We start from the raw sequence: 7,667 nt of genomic DNA on the forward strand, positions 1-7,667 counted from the left end.
AAGTGAGTGTGTGTGCAGGTATATCAACCCATTGGGGTAAGTTCATTATTATAATATTTTGTAAAATTCAATCTGTCAATATACTACTTATGTTTTTGTATACATTTGTCTTTTCATTTACTGTCCTTTTTTCTGGCATTCGAGTGTTGGTAATTTAAGTCATAGTAACTTTAAAGTAAGACAGAGAAAGAACACGGTCTTCTCGAGGGCCCATATTCATCGACCCAATATCCCTCTCGCTTAGAAAATCCCTGACCTACCCTAACGCCACGCAGGTCATTGAACGGGACCGTCTATTGTAAATCCGCTCGGTACAAATAGACAAATAAGTTGTAAAGCAACACGAAATTATAACATTCTTACATCAGCCACGTGATTGCAGATCCTTGGTTGGATGACAGAATAAAAATAATTTCATACATTAATCTATTAATTAATAATCGGTGCTCATATCCCTATATTCTCACACTAACCACGTGAGGTTCAATCGAACTCCTTGGCTGAGTAATAGAAAGGGGAAAATCAGCATTCTGATATTAAATAATAGATTTAAAATTACCCTTTCGCCCGTCGCCTTCACTCACTTCGATCGTGACATTTATATAGTTTAATTCCGGGTTTAAATTATTAATTTTCGCTTTATGAATTTAATTATTCGAATTACAAACAATAAATTTTCGAAGGCTAAGACGCGACGCTACCAGACGTACGACGATGTATTAATTAAAATTTTCCGACTTCCTGCCTGGAAAAATTTTAAATAAATACCTTTACAACAAATTAACTCTCTGATTCCTTTCTCGTCGTTGTGTTTGTCTTGGTCTCGTCCTAGTCTGGTCTGGTAATTGTAAATTTTCCGTCTCGTTCCAGTATTTGTCCCTTGTCGCTCTCATTTATCTCTAAACTCTACTGTACCCGTTCTCTCCTTCAACTTGCTTCATCAAACGCAATCAGTAATATTCAGAAGAGATACCGGCTGACCGCCTGGTATCTGATAAAAGATTTGAATAATTTATCGCTCGGTTCCACAGTAAAACACAAGCTCTCAATTAAATAATTTTACAAACTCGCAGCGTCTACATATCGGCGGTTATAATGGAGTCTTATCGTAGCGTCTCCTCAGCTGTTGAACTTTTCCTCTCGCCTCAACTAGGTCCGTTCGGTCTGGTCGTTCCGGTCACTAAGGCCCGATTCTCGTTTCGGTCCCAGTTTGTAATTACTCGCTCCCTTCTTGACTTTGGTTGTCTTTTCTCTTCTACTTAAGTAAAAGTGGGATTGACGGTCGAGCAATTGAAATTTCCACTTCCGGACGACTAGTCACTACCTACCCGGAATACCCTGGGTGGTAATGTCACATGACCGACAGTACACATAATGGATTTTATTTTGGACTTAGTTGAACGCGGTAAATTCGAATTTACCCCGTTACAGTGTTAAGTAAATCAATGCTCATTTTTCTAGTAATTTCAACAATATTAAATTCTGGATGGTCATCCATGATTGTAGTAATTTGTTGTTGTAGATTACTGATGCCTCGATTAGTCTTATTAACATATTCAGTAACATAGGTAGCACGCAAATATTCATCTGTGAGAAACTGAATGTCTATGTTGGATTGTAAAATATTAAAAATGAATGGTTTAATTTATTATGCCATATTTCATCAAGTTCCCGTTTAACAAATACTTGAGGTCGATTTATCCCTGCTCCCAATAATTGTTGTACATATCATCGGAAGTTATCCATTATCTCTGTAAAATGTGTCAAAATCTGGATAATTATTATTTTCTAAATTAAATTTTGTCTTTTTGAAAATTATTTGATAATCAATGAATTGAGGTTTTGTTTTCTCCATAGGAGTTAATATTATTGTTGAACGGCTTGGCATAAATGGATATTCAAAACGACATTTTGGAGCAGATCTAGACCCTGTACCTTTGTAACAGTTGAAGGTATGTTTGTGTGTCTGTAGTTTGATTTTTTTAGATGCTTTGGCAGTTGAACCACTAATTAATTTATTTATTAATGAAGTAGCTTCTTGAATATCATCTCCAAATGGATTTTTTGGTGCTTTGGCCAGCCACAATGTAATGTGTGCATGTGGGCTTCCTCGATGTTCGAATTCAATCCTTTTGAAATAGTGAAGAACGTAATGACTTTCGAAAAGGCTAGATTTTTTGGACTCTAGTATCTTAATTAAGACGTAAACTAATTTATTAAAATAAATAGCACAAGTTACAGCATCGTCATTTATAAGTGTAGTTTTTTGAACGAAATCAAGTAGATTGATATCTTCTTCAGATATATATACTCCATTGTTTTTCAATTTACAAAGAATTTAAAGTAGCGACGTCCAACCAATTTCATTTGCACTTAAAGTTAAAAATATTGTTGGTTTGCCTAACTGTCGAATCATAGCAAACAGGTCTTTTTTACGTTGAGACCAATACAAAGCAGAATTAGCTATACATCGGAGAAAGGCCAAGTTATTTTTTTAGCAGCTATTAACGTAATCATCTGACTCAATTTGTTGTCTTGTGATGGTAGAGTTGTGTCCGATAGACTTAAATGGAACAGTTAAGCTATCTTTTACTCTTATTCGTATAATTTTCATTGCCAAATAAAGAACATGTTGAGGAGTAACTGCTCCGCGATCAGATCGCCTTAATTCACTTGTAGCCATCATAAACGGAGTAACATGTAGACCTTCTTTAAATTTCCGAAACTGACCGAGATATATTGTTGGAAAAAATAATTCTTCGGCATGCTCATCAAAAAGTAAACTGATTGGTACGTTCATTTTCCCTGGAGCAATACTCAAATATTTATCATCATTCCATAATAAAGTCTGTTGTTGTGCTACCAGAGATTCTTCAATAGGAATACGTTCGCTAATTTCATCTCGTTCTGTATCATCAATATAACTGTCTTGCCCAGTGAAAAATGATTTATCAATTTTCACATTATACATTTGATATAAAGGTGTTGTAACCAAATATTGAAGCCAAGCTTTCATATTTCTTTTATTTATCAGGTCCTGCACATAGCTTGATCTATGAACCATTTTCTTTTTTATGTGAACGTTAATGCAATGATCATCGTCAATATTACGTGGTAATAAATTAACCGTATTATTAACGTCAACAGGCACATTTATTATTTGCCTAAATATTCCAAATTGTCCATTTGCATGACGCAATCGTCTAATTTGCATAAAACACAATCGGGGTGAGAAAAAAAATATAAAAGCTTGGCTTCAATATTTGGTTACAACACTTTCATATCAAATGTATAATGTAAAAATTGATGAGATTAACCTTGAAATTGGTATGATGTCGTAGCTGCATTTGAATAAGTTACAGCAGTACGGTCATCTAAAAAGTTAACAGAATAAAATGTTCAATTTTGAATTGTCTTTGAGTTTTTCAAAAGCTAAATAATGAAAAAAGACTCTTACTCATCTCAATGGTGTTGACATTAACATCTGGATTAATACTTGACTCAAGATTTTCAAATAAATTAGTAGCACATGATGGATTTTCTTTTAGTCTTTTTCTTTGACGGTGCAGTCTCGATCTTTCACTGCTTGTAAGAGCCTGTATCAGTATTTTAAATTACTATGAGAATAAAAATACATTTATTAAAAAACAATTCATGTAATTGAAATTAACATACATTCATTGACAGCTTGTATTTTCTTACGCTTGCGATATAGTTTCATCCTTTGAGCAACTGTGGTATCTGTCTTATCTATAAAAATATTTCCGATTATAATTACCTTAAAGACATACAGACACTTTGAATAATAAAATAAAAGCTTACGTTTTTTACACGACACGACATCTTTAGATATTTGATTATTTTGATTACAATTACTTTCAGATGACGGTGTAAAATGTTCTTGCGATTCAGACATTTCCATTCAATTAAGAATCACTTTTTATTATTTTTATAATATGATTTTTACAAATTCGTTTTTATTACTTGCACTTTCACAAAATATTTTCTCATAAAACACTTTGACTTACAGATGCCATAAAATTAAGGTTATATTGGGTCAGCTGCATTTTGAGAGGTAGAGAGCATTTATAGCTGGAGTACTAAAATAGTTTACTTCGGTTATTTCCGACTTAAACATCGGAACATACTTACATCGACTATACAAGCTAGTATACTGAAAAGATCTTAGTTACTTGTATGTACAATTAAGTATATATACATAATTAATTCTATTGTATAATTTATTATTATTATTTTTTTATTATTGTTTAATTATTTTAATTTAATATTTTTTATTAATTATTTTTTTTCAAAAGCATTTGATTAAATTGTTTATTAACTATTTATTGACAAAATCAAAATTATTCAAAAACCGGATAGTACAGAAACGTGACGCCATATTGCCGTAACGGACTTCCGGTGCATTGTCGTCTAGTTACCTCCTAGTCGCGCCTAAAGAAGTTTTACTTAAAAAAAAAATTTTTTTTAAAGTTTTTTATTTATTTCTCAGAAACGAATTGAACGATCGACTCAAAAATCTATTCAGTTCTAAAACTTAATAAAACGCGTCGAATGCCGACTTAACCATCTCAATCGGTTAATTTTTTCGTGAGATATCGTTAGAGAAAGAAATGGTAAAAAACGGTTTTTTTTTTTCAAATATCTTCAAGACGGCAAAATCGATCGCTGTCAAATTCTAGTGAGCTCTAGAATTCAATAAAACGCGCCTATCACCACCTCAAACGTTAAAATTGGTTAATTACTTCAAAAGATATCAGTGTTGAAAAGTTAAAAAAATAACATTCTATGTTATTTTTTCCAGATAAATCAAAATGTACTGTACTAAAATGTGTCTAAAATCTTACAAGCTTTTCCTCTTTATGGTCTCTTTTGATTACTTAATGCCATTAAACTTGTTCTTTAATTTAAACCATATTATCAATGAAGAAATCGAAAAAACACAGTTTTTAATGATTTTCTTGGATATTCTATATGTTATTGCTCTGACCTAAGCCAAAACTCATTCAAATCTTGATTTCGATCACTGACATTAATTTCTGCCTCAATACATTTAGTTTATTGAACATAATCGAAAAATAAACTTTAAAAACCGCTTGTTCATTAATGATTTTCGATTCTGGAACTTTTAAACTTCAGCATGAAGCGTAACTTGTTAGAGTTTGAAAAGCTCATAAAAAACGACCACATGCAATAAAATTTTCGAGCTCGAAGAGCTCGAAAATATAGTCACATTAATATTTTCGATTTCCTTGCCCTCGAAAACAGCGGGGTTTTGGGGCTGGCCCGCAGGGCCAACCGATGTCCGGATTTTTGAGCATGCAGGTTACCAAGCTCTTAGGGGAAAACGTGGTGCCAATAGTTTCTTCGGTGCCGCTTTCGTAATCCTTCCACCGGTCACACTCGAAAAACGTGTGCTCGGCGTTGTCAATTTTGTCTGGGTTGTATTCGCACGTTGGTGTGCTGTGCAAACCCATCTTGAAAAGATAGGCATTGAACTGCCCATGTCCCGTCAATAGCTGAGTCAAGAAGAAGTCCGTTTCTCCGTGCTTCCGAGAAAGCCAGACGTTTATCTCCGAAATCAGGCGTGCCGTCCATCTGCCTTTTCCCCGGTTGTACATCGGTCCTGCCACTCACGCAGCATTTCCGTCTTTATCTCTACTTTTGCCTCCTTAGAGTAGTCATCATTTGTTTTGGCGTTGTAGATTTTTGCCCCCTCAAATGCTAGTAAGTCGATTGGCGTGACACGTGCTATGATCAATGCGGCTGCTTCTGAAACCGTGCGGTAGGCACAGGTGACCCTGAGCGCTCCTCGTCGTTGCACTGCCGCTATCCTTTGTCGGTACGTCTTCTGTTTGAGGATATTTGCCTATATCTTTGCTCCGTAGAGTAATATAATGTGAACTACTTCTAGTAGCACCTTCCTTTTTCTGGTTCGTGGTCCTACTGTGTTTACCATGATTTTCGACAGGTTGGATACTGTCTTGTTTGCTTTCGTGCAAGCGTTTTCGAGGTCTTCTCTTCGATTATAACTCCTAGGTAACGCAGTGCCCTTGTAGATGTCAATGTTGTCTTGTCCATGTCGACGACGAAAGGTTTTGGCAACAACTTTTGTCGAGTCAAGACAACGATCTCGGTTTTTTGCTTGGCGAGTTTCAGGTGATGTTTCTCGAGCAAATTTTCGACGCTGTCTATGGTTTCCCGAATAAGTAGTTCTGCCTCCTCGGCACTGTCTACTACTATCGTAGCCGCGAAGTCGTCCGCGATACCCGTGAGTTACACTTGTTCTGGCAACAGGATTTCTAGGAGTTCGTCATAATCCGCGTTCCATAGATCAGGCCCTATGATTGAACCTTCCGGCACGCCAGACGTTATGTCATATTCTTGTGGGCCTTCCAAGGCATCTAGAATGTCACCCCAATTCGCGATGTTGAAGACGTTTTTGATGTCCAGTGTGAGGATGAGACACGCCTTGCGGGCTTTGAGGCTACCAGACTATGCTTCTCTCGCTATCTCTACGACTTTCTGGATCGCGCCGGCTGTCAATCGTCTTTTTCGGAAGCCATGTCGGTTTGTGACAAAGCCTTCAGCACGATCGATGTCGTTTCGTATTCTTCTCTGTATAAGCGTCTCGAGCAGTTTCCCAGCAATGTCCAGCATGCAGAGTGGTCTGAACGACGAGGGTCTTACAGAACTACCTATGCCTTTGTCTAACAAAACCAGTCTGTCGCTTTCAGGCCGTTGGAAATGTGCCAGTTGCTCGGTATGCGTTGTAAGCGTTCAGAAGTAGATCTGGATATTCCAGGGCTACAATCTTGATCACTGATGCCGGGACACCATCAGGACGAGGTGCTTTTCATGTCTTGAGAGTCTTCGCCGCATCTTGTAATCCCTCGGTTGTGAAAGGGGTTTCGCTGTTTTTCGTATAGTGTCTTCTTCCCCGCGGTAGGTGTTTGGAAAACAGCTCAGCCACGATGCTGCTTATTAAGGCAGGTGGTTTCGGCGCTTCTGGTGAAGCCTTTACAAGTCGTTTGGCGACAATTTGGTAGGCTTTATCCCAGATGTCCTTTTCAAGGTCGTTACAGATCTCTTGCCACAAATTCGCTTTTCTTGCTTTGATAGCCCGATTTAGGTTTTTTTGGCCTGTTTGTACTTCCTCGAGTGTAGATCTTGATTTGGGGAGTGAATGTTGAGAATTGTTAATGTAAAAATGAACAAAAGGGGTTTACTCATACTGGGTAGTTGACAATCTGTCTGAATATACACTTTTGAGATGACGAAATTTATTTAAATATGAAAATAATATTTAAAACATTAATAATATGCAACAGAAATAATTTAATTAATTAAATTATTTGTATTATTGAATAAAAGAATTAAAAATCGAAATTATTATTATTAAGAATAATTTACTTTAAATTGTACAAATTCTGAATTTAAATATTAACGACTCGAACAAAAAAATTAAATTTTAATATTTTGAAATAATAAGATTATACGTAATCAAAAGCTCGATAATAAATGGGCATTGAGGACCGATTTGCGGTGGTTTTTATAGGCACTAATCATAGGCGAGGTGTAGCACGCGTGACCTCATTTTATTTTTGTTACCGAAAACTAATGTTATTGAGCAGAGTCGAATACTTGCG

The sequence above is a fragment of the Microplitis demolitor genome, chromosome 2 (assembly GCF_026212275.2).
Source record: "Microplitis demolitor isolate Queensland-Clemson2020A chromosome 2, iyMicDemo2.1a, whole genome shotgun sequence".
Classification (NCBI taxonomy): domain Eukaryota; kingdom Metazoa; phylum Arthropoda; class Insecta; order Hymenoptera; family Braconidae; genus Microplitis; species Microplitis demolitor.